This window comes from Bos grunniens, chromosome 5, assembly GCF_055505025.1.
Source record: "Bos grunniens cultivar Pamir isolate PY7600 chromosome 5, Bosgru_T2T1.0, whole genome shotgun sequence".
In the NCBI taxonomy this organism is placed as follows: Eukaryota; Metazoa; Chordata; class Mammalia; order Artiodactyla; family Bovidae; genus Bos; species Bos grunniens.
In genome coordinates this window covers 107,228,408-107,241,915 of record NC_141169.1, presented here as the reverse complement: position 1 = coordinate 107,241,915, position 13,508 = coordinate 107,228,408, and positions in this window count along the sequence as shown.

The following is a 13,508-nucleotide window of genomic DNA, read 5'->3' as shown; positions in this document are numbered from 1 at the left end:
GTGAGTACTCTCCCCATGTTACAGATGGAAAAACTGATGCCAGGGAGATTCTGCTGGTGGACTTTGAAGGTGCTGGACTGTGCAACCCACTGTCTCTGCCTCTCAGGTTTTCTCCAAGCGACACAGATGTCACAAAGAGCTACTCTTTTCTTTTTTTTTTAACCATTTTTAAAATTGAAGTAGAGCTAATTTACAATGTTATGTTAGTTTCAGGTGTTTCGCAAAGTGATTCAGTTATTCATATATATGTGTGCATCTATATACATGTTAATCGCTTCCCAGGTGGTTCAGTGGTAAAGAACCTGCTCGCCAAAGCAGGAGGTGCAGGAGACACGGGTTCGATCCCTGGATCCGGAAGATTCCCTGGAGGAGGGCATGGCAACCCACTCCAGTATTCTTGCCTGGAGAATCCCACGGACAGAGGAGCCCAGAGGGCTGGGGTCCATGGGGTCGCAGAGCCAGACCCAACTGAAGAGACTTAGCGCACACACACATGTACATATATATTCCTTTTCAGATTCTTTTCCGTTATAGGTTATTACAAGATACTGAGTAGAGTTCCCTGTGCTCTACTGTAGGTCCCTGTTTTATACAGTCATGTGTATATGTTAATCCCAAACACCTAATCAATCTCTCCCCCACCTCCTGCTCTGCCCTGTGTTACCACAAGTTTGTCTTCTATGTCTGTAAGTCTATTTCTGACAAAGAGCTATTCTTAGCCTCTCCTCTCCTGAGTTAGTCTTCACTGAGATGGGCAAATCTTCTAATCAAGCTCCAAGTTCCCTCTCAACGGGGCTCCTCCAGGAAACCGGCTGTCCAACCCCTCTGTGTGGCCACACAACTAACATCGGCAGCTCCTAGAGCTGCAGCGGGCAGAGGCTCCGAAGAGGCAGACCCGCGTGGAGGAGGATGGGTTCCCAGCGAAGGAATCTGTCCCTCTGCCTGATTTCCTGCCCTCTCCCTGCCCCCGTGTCGCCGAGCCCTCCATCAATGGCGAGAGAGAGGAAACATCTGGTCCCAGCTCGGCTCCTCTGCCCTCGAGGCAGGGGGAGCTTATAGGAAGAGATGGTTGGAGGTCTTGCAACCTTGAAATAAACCAACGGTTCAGCTTCAATTCTCCCCCCACCGCTGTCCCTTCCTCCGCCCCCACCTGAATACTATCCATCCTTCCACCCCCCACCCCCACCCACCATCACCACCACCCAGCGGGCAGCTGTTGCTGCCACTTCCAGAAACCATGACCAAAGCAGGGGCTCCAGGGTGTCTCTGCCAAGATGACAGACACTGACGGTCACAGGGCCGGGTGAAACGGCTCCAGACACGCTTCCAGCCTCCCTGAACATGGTCTCCCTCCAAACTGCCTCTTCCTCTCCTTGCCTTCTCTAATCCTAATGGACTTGTCTTTCCTGGAACATTCCCTCTGGGCCAGGCACTTACACATTATCTGATTTTATCATCATAATGACCCTGAAGGTAGGTACTCAACCTCCTCTTACAGGTGACGGGTAAAAGCACAGAGGGGTTCAGTAACTTGGCCAAGGTCACACAGCTGTAAAGGGCGAGAGCTCAGATTCAAGCCCTGTCAGACTCCTAAGCTTATGTTTTCTGCATCAACGCCAAGCAATTGCTCAAGATACTCCCTCGATCCTCCTTTTCCTCCCAGGAAACCTTCCTGTATTCAGGCACCCACCACCATCCTTTGACAACTGGTATTTTTCAGCCATCTTCTGCCTTACTCACCAGAAATTCTTCATTTGTTGATTTCAATTGTTCATTCATAACCTAAGTAGAGACTTCGTGTCTACACGGAGTCAGCACATGCTACATACAGAGGAACAGCATCATTCCTAACTTCCACTGGATGCACGGTCCTTAGGAAGCTTGGCCAAGGGGGGCCAGCACACACAGTGAGCGGTCCCAGGCCCTAGAGGAGGGGAGACCCCTGCTTAGCTCAGCCCTGTTCTTACCTTGGCTTCCCAGGCGGTGCAGCGGTAAAGAATCTGCCTGCAATCCAGAAGACCCGGGTCCAGTCCCTAGGTTGGAAAGATCCTCTGGAGGAGGGCATGGCAACCCCATCTAGTATTCTTGCCTGGAGAATCCCCATGGACACAGGAGCCTGGCGGGCTACAGTCTACGGGGCCGCAAATAGTCAGACACAACTGAGCGACTGAGCACGTTCTCAACTTCCTGCCTCGCGGTTCTTTTTGTGGTTTTGAAAAATAAATATATGATAAGTGCCAAGGGTGGGTGGTCTGATGGGGCGGCTGTTCAGAGCAAGTCCAGGACCCAGGGGCTGTTGGGTGACACGTGGCCTTGTTGCAGTGCCGGACTCTGGCAGGTCTTTGGGTGATGGCTGGGAACCATCCTCAGTCCAAAGAGAAACAGAGAGACCGCTTGGTGCCGCCGGCACAGGGGCAGTAAACCTAAGAGATGCTGAAGAAGGCAGACGGTAGGCGGCAGAAGCTGTGGTTTAGGTCTGTAGCTGTGTTGAGAATTTACAGAAGGATGCCAGGGCCTCACTGCAGAAGGCCCTGAGTGGCTGGCAAGGGATGAGCCTGGATCCCGCAGGCCACGGAGAGGTCACAGTTCACAGGGCATCACAAGCTTGTGTTTGGAGAACTGGAGGAAGGAGGGGTGGGCTTAGAGGCTGTCTTGTGGGTACAGCATCCTGAGGTTCTGGTGCCACTGCTTCTGGGCAGTATAATCATGCCTGCACGATGCTGACCACACACACACACGTACACACACCAAGAACCTCAGTCAATAATTTCCAGGAGGAATGAGAGAGCCCCTGATCTACGTGGAAAGAGAACAATTATCAAGAACATACCGTGGGTGGTGGGATGCAAGTTGGGCATGGAGATGCCCCCCTTCTGCTCTGCCCCCAAGAATGTGGAACAAAAACTGCTCTCGGAGGGTAAAACCGTGACATGAACACACACTGCCACCGTGCATAACCTGCAGTGACTTTCAGGAGAGAGTGACTCTCTGGGCATCCAGCCTCCATCTACAGAAAATGTGGTCAGTCCTAAAGAGTAGATAGTCACACAAGTGCAGAAAAAGGAGGTCTAGGGTGAATGCAGAGCGCTGGCCTGGAGAGAGCATCTTGGTGCTAAAGGCAGTTGTGTCTTTCTTGTGGAGATAGATGCATTGAATTGTCATCACACAACAGCAGGATGCATCTTCATTGTACAAACGACCTGTGGGTTTTCATTCTATATCCACCCACCAGCCAGGTGAGTGCAACCTGCCTCCCCGAGGACTTTATCCCCGGAGAAGCATGGGTGTCAGCCTCAAGCAGCTCCATACAGGTGTCCAGAGCTGTCTCTGACGGGTGAGATGGGCCTGTCCACCCTGAGACACAGGCCAAGACCATGCTACCACCGGGAACTGGTCTTCCGGGAAGCTCCCCCGCCCCCCCTTCTCTGCCCCTTCCATTTGGGCCATCAGACTGTATTTCTCTATTTCCAAACAGATCAGAATATATCAAAGTCCTACAGGTTGGGTGGTTACTATGACCGTTTTTATCAGCAAGCAAATAGAGACTCAAAAGAGTCATTCCCTGACCCAGAGGGCACTCAGCTTAGTCAACCAGCCTGGATTCCAAAACTGATCTGACTCTGATGTGCATGTTTTTTCTATTACCATGTCCTCCCTGCCTTCAAGGACAATCCTCTCCAGCTTGTCTTTTTTTTTTTTTTTTTAAGATTTTTTTGATGAGAAGAGCCGACTCATTGGAAAAGACTGATGCTGGGAAAGATTGAGGGCAGGAGGAGAAGGGGCTGACAGAGGATGAGACGGTTGGATGGCATCATCAACTCAATGGACATGAATCTAAGCAAATTCCGGGAGATGGTGATGGACAGGGGAGCCTGGTGTCCTGTAGTCCACAGGGTCGCAAAGAGTCAGACACGACTAAGCAACTGAACAATAACAAATTTTTAAAAAAGTCTTTACTGAATTTGTTACAGTATTACTTCCGTACCACCTTTTTTTGGTTTTTTGGCTGCCAGGCATGTATGATCTTAGCTCCCTGACCATGGATCAAACCTGCTCCCTCTGCACTGAAAGGTGAAGTCCCAGTCACTGGGCCACCAGGTAAGTCCCTCCAGCTTGTCTTTAAGTAAGAAGTTGTGACCGGTGGATAAGGTAGGGGTCAGTCTGGCCAGCAGCCTGGGGCTCCCCTCTGGGACCAGTTGCCATCTTCAATTCCAAGGGCAGGCTGGGGAAGGCATCAAGCTGCCGCTGCACCTGCTTAGCAAAGGAGCATGAAGGACGATGCTCCAGGTCGATGAACAATGTCAGTCCTTCTCTTCCGTGCCGGATCCCATGCTTTTGGTCACCTTAAATTCCCCCAAGTCCCTCCTACAAGTCGACTACTCCAAGCCGAGAGGACAGGGTTAGTCTTTCCCCTCACCCCTTTCTCCCAAATGATATAATCCTATTTCAACAATCACAATGGAACAGGAGTTCCATTCCATTTCTACCTGAAGACACATCACTCTGTCCAAACTTGAGGTCACTTGTGTGTGTCTCTAAATTCTATGGAACGTCCTCACTCTCAAAAGCTACTTGCTTTTAAGCATAGCTTTGCCATTCAGGGACGTATCCTCATAGCTCAGTTGGTAAAGAATCTGACTGCAAAGCAGGAGACCCTGGTTCGATTCCTGGGTCAGGAAGATATGCTGGAGAAGGGATAGGTTACCCACTCCAGGATTCTTGGGCTTCCCTTGTGGCTCAGCTGGCAAAGAATCCACTTGCAATGCAGGAGACCTGGGTTCGATCCCTGGGTTAGGAAGATCCCCTGGAGAAGGGAAAGGCTACCCACTCTAGTATCATGGACTATATAGTCCACGGGGTCTCAAAGAATCAGACATGACTGAGTGACTTTCACTTTCACTTTGCTGTTCTTAGAGGTATAAAAATCAGGGTAGATGAGGTCGAATTTATATGCAGTACAATCACCCTTCGGAGGGTTTAGCGTTCTAGGAATTTTGACAACCCGATGGATGGTGTACCCACCACCACAATCCTGACGTAGGACATTTTCATTACATCCCCCCAAATTGCTTGTGCCTTTGTAAACAAATGTGCATCCCCACCTCCTAGGTTTTGGCAACCTCTGATCTGTTTTCCAGTACCTGCAGTTTTGCCTTTTCCAGAATGTCAAGAAGGAAATCTTTAACATTTTACTACCGAATATGTAATTACAAAAACTGAGTTTGTGCACGCATGCGAGCTCACACGCCCACAAGTGTGGGCCACAAAACCCTTATCAGGTTAAGGAAGTCACCTTTGGTTCCTAGTTGAGAAGGACAAGAGCTTTTTATGGTAAAGCAAATACTGTATGTTATCAAACATCTTCCGTCTCTACTGAGATGATCGTATGGTTTTTTTCCTTTTAATGAACTGTTAAGTAGTGAACTACTTAGAGAAATTTTCTGAAGCTGAACCAGTTTTGACTTCATGAAATGAATCTAACTCGGTCATTATTTGTTATGTTTTTTTATTTGGTTCATTTTCATTGGTGAAATGATTCTGTGATTTTTTTTTTTCTCTAGCAACTGTGTCTGATCCTGGCATTAAGATTATGTTGGTCCCATAGTACATCTTAAAAAATGCTCCTTTTCTTCTGCCTTATAGGAGCGTTATAATAACATTGAAACTGTCTTTTTCTGTAATATTTGGTGTACTGATCTATCAAGTAGTGATATTGTTAAGTATTCATTACCCCAATTTAAAGGTTTTCCAAGTCCACTTTGGCAATTAGTATTTTGCTGGTAATATGTATGAGGGTTTGTGACATTGTACAAGAGGCAATGATCAAGACCATCCCCAAGAAAAAGAAATGCAAAAAGGCAAAATGGTTGTCTGAGGAGGCCTTATAGATAGCAGAGAAAAGAAGAGATGCTAAAGGTAAAGGAGAAAGGGAAAAACATATACCCATTTGAATGCAGAGTTCCAAAGAAGAGCAAGGAGAGATGAGAAAGCCTTCCTTTGTGATCAATGCAAAGAAATAGAGGAAAACAATAGAATGGGAAAGATTAGAGATCTCTTCAAGAAAATTAGAGATACCAAGGGAACATTTCATGCAAAGACGGGCACAACAAAGGACAGAAATAGTATGGACTTAACAGAAGCAGAAGATATTAAGAAGAGGTGGTAACATATAGAAGAAGTAACACAGAAGAACTATATAAAAAAAGATCTTCATGACTCAGATAACCATGATGGTGTGATCATTCACCTTGAGCCAGACATCCTGAAATGTGAAGTTAAGTGGGCCTTACAAAGCATTACTACAAACAAAGCTAGTAGAGGTGATGGAATTCCAGTTGAGCTATTTCAAATTCTAAAAGATGATGCTGTGAAAGTGCTGCACTCAGTATGCCAGCAAATTTGGAAAACTCAGCAGTGCCCACAGGACTGGAAAAGGTCAGTTTTCATCACAATCGCAAAGAAAGGCAATGCCAAAGGATGTTCAAACTACCGCACAATTGCAGTCATATCGCACACTAGCAAAGTAATGCTCAAAATTCTCCAAGCCAGGCTTCAACAATATGTGAACCATGAACTTCCAGATGTCCAAGCTGCATTTAGAAAAGGCAGAGGAACCAGAGATCAAATTGCCAACATCTGCTGGATCATCAAAAAAGCAAGAGAGTTCCAGAAAAACATCTACTTCTGCTTTATTGACTATGCCAAAGCCTTTGACTGTGGGGATCACAACAAACTGTGGAAAATTTTTCAAGAAATGGGAATAGCAGATCACCTGATCTGCCTCCTGAGATATCTGTATGCAGGTCAAGAAGCAACAGTTAAAACTGGACATGGAACAACAAACTGGTTCCAAATTGGGAAAGGAATACGTCAAGGTTGTATATTGTCACCCTGCTTATTTAACTTATATGCAGAGTACATCATGAGAAACGCTGGGCTGGAGGAAGCACAAGCTGGAATCAAGATTGCCGAGAGAAATATCAATAACCTCAGATACACAGATGACACCACCTTTATGGCAGAAAGTGAAGAAGAGCTAAAGAGCCTCTTGATGAAAGTGAAAGAGGAGAGTGAAAACGTTGGCTTAAAACTCAACATTCAGAAAACTAAGATCATACATCCTGTCCCATCACTTCCTGGCAAATAGATGGGGAAACAATGGGAACAGTGACAGACTTTATTTTTGGGGGCTCCAAAATCACTGCAGATGGTGACTGCAGCCATGAAATTAAAAGACACTTGCTCCTTGGAAGAAAAGCTATGACCAACCTAGACAGTGTGTTAAAAAAGCAGAGACATTACTTTGTTGACAAAGGTCTGTCTAGTCAAAGCTATGCTTTTTCCAGGAGTCATGTATGGATGTGAGAGTTGGACAATAAAGAAAGCTGAGCACCAAAGAATGTATGGTTTTGAACTGTGGTGTTGGAGAAGACTCTTGAGAGTCCCTTGGACTGCAAGGAGATCCAACCAGTCCATCCTAAAGGAGATCAGTCCTGGGTGTTCATTGGTAGGACTGATGTTGAAGCTGAAACTCTAATACTTTGACCACCTGATATGAAGAGCTGACTCATTTGCAAAGACCCTGATGCTGGGAAAGAGTGAAGGCAGGAGGAGAAGGGGACGACAGAGGATGAGTTGGTTGGATGGCATCACTGACTCGATAGACATGAGTTTGAGTGAGCTCTAGGAGTTGGAGATGGATGGGAAAGCCTGGTGTGCTGCAGTCCATGAGGACACAACTTAGCTACCGAACTGAACTGAACAGATGTCTTTTTCATTTAATTTTTCAAATTTACTGGCAATAAATTACTTATAATATTCTTATGGATTTTTGCTGCTGCTACTTCAGTAGTATTCTAGTTTTCAAAGACTGCTATAATAAAGCACCAGAAGCTGGGTGCCTTACAACAATAAAAATTTATCATCTCTGTTCTGGAAGCTACAAATCTGAAATCAAGGTGTCAACAGAGTTAGTTTCTTCTGAGGGTTCCAAGGGCAAACCTGTGCCATACCTCTTCTGAGGATTGTTGGCAATCTTTGGTGTTCCTTGGCTTGTAGACACATCGCTCCGATCATGACTTTCATCTTTCCATGATGTTCTAACTGTTGACTGTGTTCATGTCTCTTCCCTTCTCATAATGACTTCAGTCGTATTGGAATCTGTACAAGGGCTTCCCTTCTTATAAAGATACCCAGCCTGCCCTAATGACCCTATCTTAATTAACTTGATTACGGCCGCAAAGATCCTATTTCCTATTAAGTTTACATGAACAGGTACTAGAGGTTAAACATATCTTTTGGGCAAGGGAACCCAATTCAGCTCATAACAAGTAGTTAAATCCTCTTTCTCATTTGTAATGTTGCTGTTGTGGTTTTCCCCCTTTATTTCTTCTTATTCTCGCTGGTAGGTCTCAGTTTCATCAATCTTTTAAACACACATCTATCTTTTAGCTTGGCTAATCCTTCTTTACCTCTTTTTTCCTGTTTCATTAATTCTTCTCTTTATTTAATACAACTTTCCATTTTTTAAAAGCTTATTCTTTTATTATAATTTCTTTATTTGGAAGTTTACCTTCCTGCTATTCAGACTTTCTTCTCTCTTAAAATATAAGCGTGTAAACTATGTATATTTTTCTAACCATTTATAACCACTGTTGTAACATTATTCCCTACAGTTGAAAATGCAATATTATCTTCATAAATGAGTATTAAGTATCTCTAATTTCTACTGTGATTTCTCCTTTGACCGTAGAATTGTTTAAACATATATCTTTAAATTTCCAACTACACGATTATTTTTTAGAGTTATATTTTGCTCTTGATTTCTTAATTTCTTTGCAGTTGTAATATATAATCTATGAGACACTGATTCTTCTAAACTTTTTGACACTTGGCTTATAGCATAACATGTAGACAATTTTCTTAAGAGTTTCAAGTAAGCTTGGGAAAAAATGTCTCTTCCATTTCTTAGGCATACAATTCTGTATATTAATATATCCATCAGCTCAAGCTTGTTAATGGCATTGCCCAAACTGTCCATATGATTTTATTTTTCTGTTGCTTGATCTATCAACTCCTGAGAACAAATACTAAAGCTCCCACTGTGGTGTGAATTTGTCAGTTTTTCCCCGTGGTTCTTATGGTTGTGTTTTATCTATTTTGAAGCTACGTTACTGGTTATATACAAGTTTAAAATTGTTATGTCTTTCTTGGGAATTGAACTTTTTAGCATTGTGACTATCTCTCTTTATGTCTAATGAAGCTTTTTGGCTTATAGTAAACTTTGTCTGATAGTATTTCCTCTTTTATTTCTTTTTATCAAGTAGCTCTTTTCCCAGGCTTGTGCTTTCACTCTTCCAGCATCTTTGCGTTCAAGTTGTATCTCTTGAGAGCAGCATAAATTAGATTCCTAAATCCAGTCTAACCATATTTACTCTTTCATGGAAGGCTTTACTCTAACAATTACTTCATTTCTTTTAATGTGGTCCATTTACATTTCAGTGACTGCTAGAATAGTTGGATTGATTCCTACCATACTGTTCTTCATTGCTTCCCTGTATCTTTGTCTTGTTTCATCTTTTAAAAAATTTATTCAATTTTTCTTCTACTAGTTTCAACATTTTTATCCTTCCATGTCTATCCCCTACGTGGTTATTAAGCTTAAAACCAACAGTTAACTTCTTACTCATCTCCTGATCAATACGAGGACCTTAGCATGTTTCAACTTTAGTCATGCCTCACTCCAACTTATATGCTTTTTTGCCCTATTTCAGTTCTGTTTTTCTTGAACTCCACAAACTACACAACTTAACCTTCTGCAGTTTCATTGGTGCTGGCAGAAGACGTGATGCCCTGGGTCAGAGACAGTGGACTTTGCTCTCTTGGTGCACCAAGCCACGTGAGCATCCTGGTCACAGTGGCTCTACCTCTCCGCCGTCCCACAGGGGTGACGCAGGTGACTCACAAGCAGTGGGTCTGTATGACAGGACTCAGGAAATCCCAATCTCTTATAGATTTGCATGCAAATCCGCCCAAACTCTGGCCAGAAGCCTGGACTGGGACATTATTACACTGCAGAAGAAAGCAATCCTGTGCTCCGAAGGTAGACATCCTCTCCATTACCTAAGGCTGTTTGCTGTACAGACATTCTTAAAAGGATGTGCTCACTCACTTTAGTCGTGTCTGACTCTTTACAACCCATGGACTGTAGCCTGCCAGACTCCTCTGTTCATGGGATTTCCCAGGCAAGAATACTGGAGTGGGTTGCCTGCCCTCCTCTAGGGGATCTTCCCTACCCAGGGATCGAATGCATCTCTTGGATCTCCGGCATTGAAGGTGGATTCTTTATCACTAGCGTCACTGGGGAAGCCCATCTTAAAAAGATAATCTCAAACAAAAGTCAGTCCATGCCTTTCTTCACGACATGTGCAGCAACAAGAGAGACCATGGGAAATCGTCTCTGAACAACTTAAAATGAGAAACTAAAAAAAAAAAAAAACTAAACTAAATAAAACAACTTGGTGGGTGGGGGACTTCCCTGGCAGTCCAATGGTTAAGACTCTGCACTTCCACTGCGGGAGGCATGGATTTGATCCCTGGTTCAGGAACTAAGATCCCACGTGCCACAGAATGGCCAAAAAATAAAAATTAATTTAAAAAGGAAAGAAAATGGGAAATCAAATCACAGAAAATTTAAGGGACTTGCTTACACCATAGTGAAAGGAATCACAATTAAAACATCCAAGTCGTCTAAATCCCCAGCTCCATCCTTAGAATCTTTGCCCAAAGAGGACCATCACCGAATCGTGCTTCCACTTTATACAAATTTTCAGACTAAACAGGACCTTGTTATTTAGTCATCTGCCTAGTTCTCAAAGACAGATCCCCTTCACAAGCCATTAATTTGTTTTCCAACTACATAGCAATCAGTTTCGGGTAGTTAACTCGAGTTTTACTGTGACTGTGTGGGTTCCAGAGAGTCGTTTTTCAAATTGAGACCACCTCCAAAATCCAGATCAATACTGTGAAGTGAACCAAACTGATCCACCTGAATGTCCATCTCCAGCTAAATTCCTTCTTCAAGAAATTCTCTCCCACATGATACATCTTCCTAGATTTGAAATCCTTAATGTCCCACTTCCCCCCCCCCCAAAAAAACAAGCTTCTGTGAAAGGAAAAGCCAAAAATCATTAAGGGAAGGAACAGGGAGGAAAATGAACTGAAGTCAGCCATCCTCATTCTCAAAAGGTCAACAGGGCTTCGGCCACCTCTCCCGAAAACGGGACTTGCACCCAGGCCTGCTGTGGATAAATATTCAACTTCCTTCCACAGTGAAATCACCAAAAGAGGAAGCTTGGAAAATTGACCTCAAGTGTTTATGTGGCCTGGGTCCCCTCCTCCAGCAGAGAAGACACTGAGATCCCTGTACAGAACTGCTCTTCTCCAGATCTGTGGAGGGGTGGGGGTCGGGGCGGTAGAGGAGGGAGAGATCTCTGGGTCTTGCTCCCAGAGTTGCCATCAGGCCCTGGCAGGGACGTGAGAATTTGCATTTCTAAGAATTTCCTAAGTGATACTGCTCCTGCTGCTGCTGATTAGGGGACCACATTTAGGGCAGGAACATCCTTATTTTTGAGCTTCCCTCGTGGCTCAGAGGGTAAAGAATCTGCCTGCAATGCAGGAGACATGGGTTCTATCCCTGGGTTGGGAAGATTCCCCCAGAGAAGGAAATGGCAACCCACTCCAGTATTCCTGCCTGGGAAATGCCACGGACAGAGGGACCTGGTGGGCTACGGGGTCACAAAAGAGTCGGACACGACTTAGTGACTAACACAACAACAGACATCCTTATCTTCACAGCCCCAGGTCCCAGCACTAGGCAGGTGGTCAGGGGACGTTGGATGAGCGCCCAAGTTGCAAGCTCCTTTATTTTACCTCTCTTGATCTCAGATGTCCTCATCTGGGTAAGAGTCCACCACATAAAAAGAATGTTAAGGCAAGACCTCAGGGGGCAAAGCATCTCAGGTGCTCAGAAGAAGAAATGTGCCCCTTGGACTGACCTGGTTTTCTAGGTTGTGGGCCACACTGCCTGTGGGTCTGTTCAGCCTTGAAGAAAAGGAGAACTAAGTGAAGGAGAAGTGAACAAGGAACAGGACGGCATCTGGAAGTGGGAAGACCTCAGCATCCGAAACCACGGAGGAAGAAAAGGGAACTGGCCTGGACCTGAGCAGGGGTCACAGCCACAGAGCCTGGGGGACACGGCTGCAGAGTCAGAGGCTGCAGATAGGAGGGTCAGGACCCAGAATTCAAGACCAGGAAGGAAATCCCAGGCTGGCCAGCTCGCAACTTGACCAGCACAGCTCCCCCGAGACCAGAGCACCCTGTCCGCCTCTCCTGGCCTATCCCTCCAGCTTGCAGCCACTTCTAGACACCACACCGACTCTTGGGGAGACAGCCGTTCCTTCCCCTTCCTGAAACAAACTGCTTGTCTGTCCCACCACCCTGCCACTCACTGGTCCTGCAAGGGAGGCCCTCCGGGGGTGAGACACACACACAACACATCTCTAGATGCACAAGTTACAGAATCCTCTCTCTCTCTCTTCCCCTCCCTTCCTTCCCCCTCCAAGTGCCCTGACAGTGGCCCCAGCTGGCCAGCCAGCTTCTCTCTCCTCTTCCCAGCACCCACATTCCCCACACCTGGGACAGCCAGCCTGTTTCCATGGGATTCTCCCCAGGATGGGGACCAAGGTAGACCTATCACACACACACACACACACACATACCCATCACCACGACAGAGGGTCAGAGATTGGGGGAGGGGATGACAACCCTGTAGACTGCAGTTGATTTGCAGCTCCTTAGAGGACCCAAAACTTTTTCTGAAAGAAAAAAATGCAGAAAGGCCCCAAGTCCTGATTGGCCAGCGGCCGGGCTCTGGAATGCCTCGGTTACCGTATATGCTCACATAGAAGATGCCGCTGCAGAAGGAATGTGGCCCGTGAGCCAGGCCACGTGGAGTGAATGTGGCAGCAACTGCACGCTGGCTTCTCCACGAAGGACCCTCCCTTCCCAGTCTCTGTGCCCACGGCCATGACCAGGGCCCTGGCAATCTCAGTTCTGCCGGGGCTCCGCCTTGGCTAGAAACCGGGCTAACCCTATGTCACTGACCAGAAGGAGAACTAGGACTTCTCCGATGAATCTCCTTGAGGCTCCTCATTTAAATACACAGGACTGTTTTTCCCAGGGCTTCTTCTAGGCAAGTATATATGGTATTTCATGTGAGGAATGTTCTATTCACAATCTCCTACCTTTTTGGATCGGGAAGGGATTAGAATGACCTTATAGCTGATCAGTTCTCCAGTGCCTGGACCACTCCTCCCCCACGACCTCCAGCCCCCACCGGGAAACCTTTCTCTCCTTCGACACACCCCCACCCCTTGCCCCCAACTCAGCAGCACAGGCTCCCACCCCCACCCTGGGGCCTGGAGGGCTGAACAGAGGACCAAAGAGAG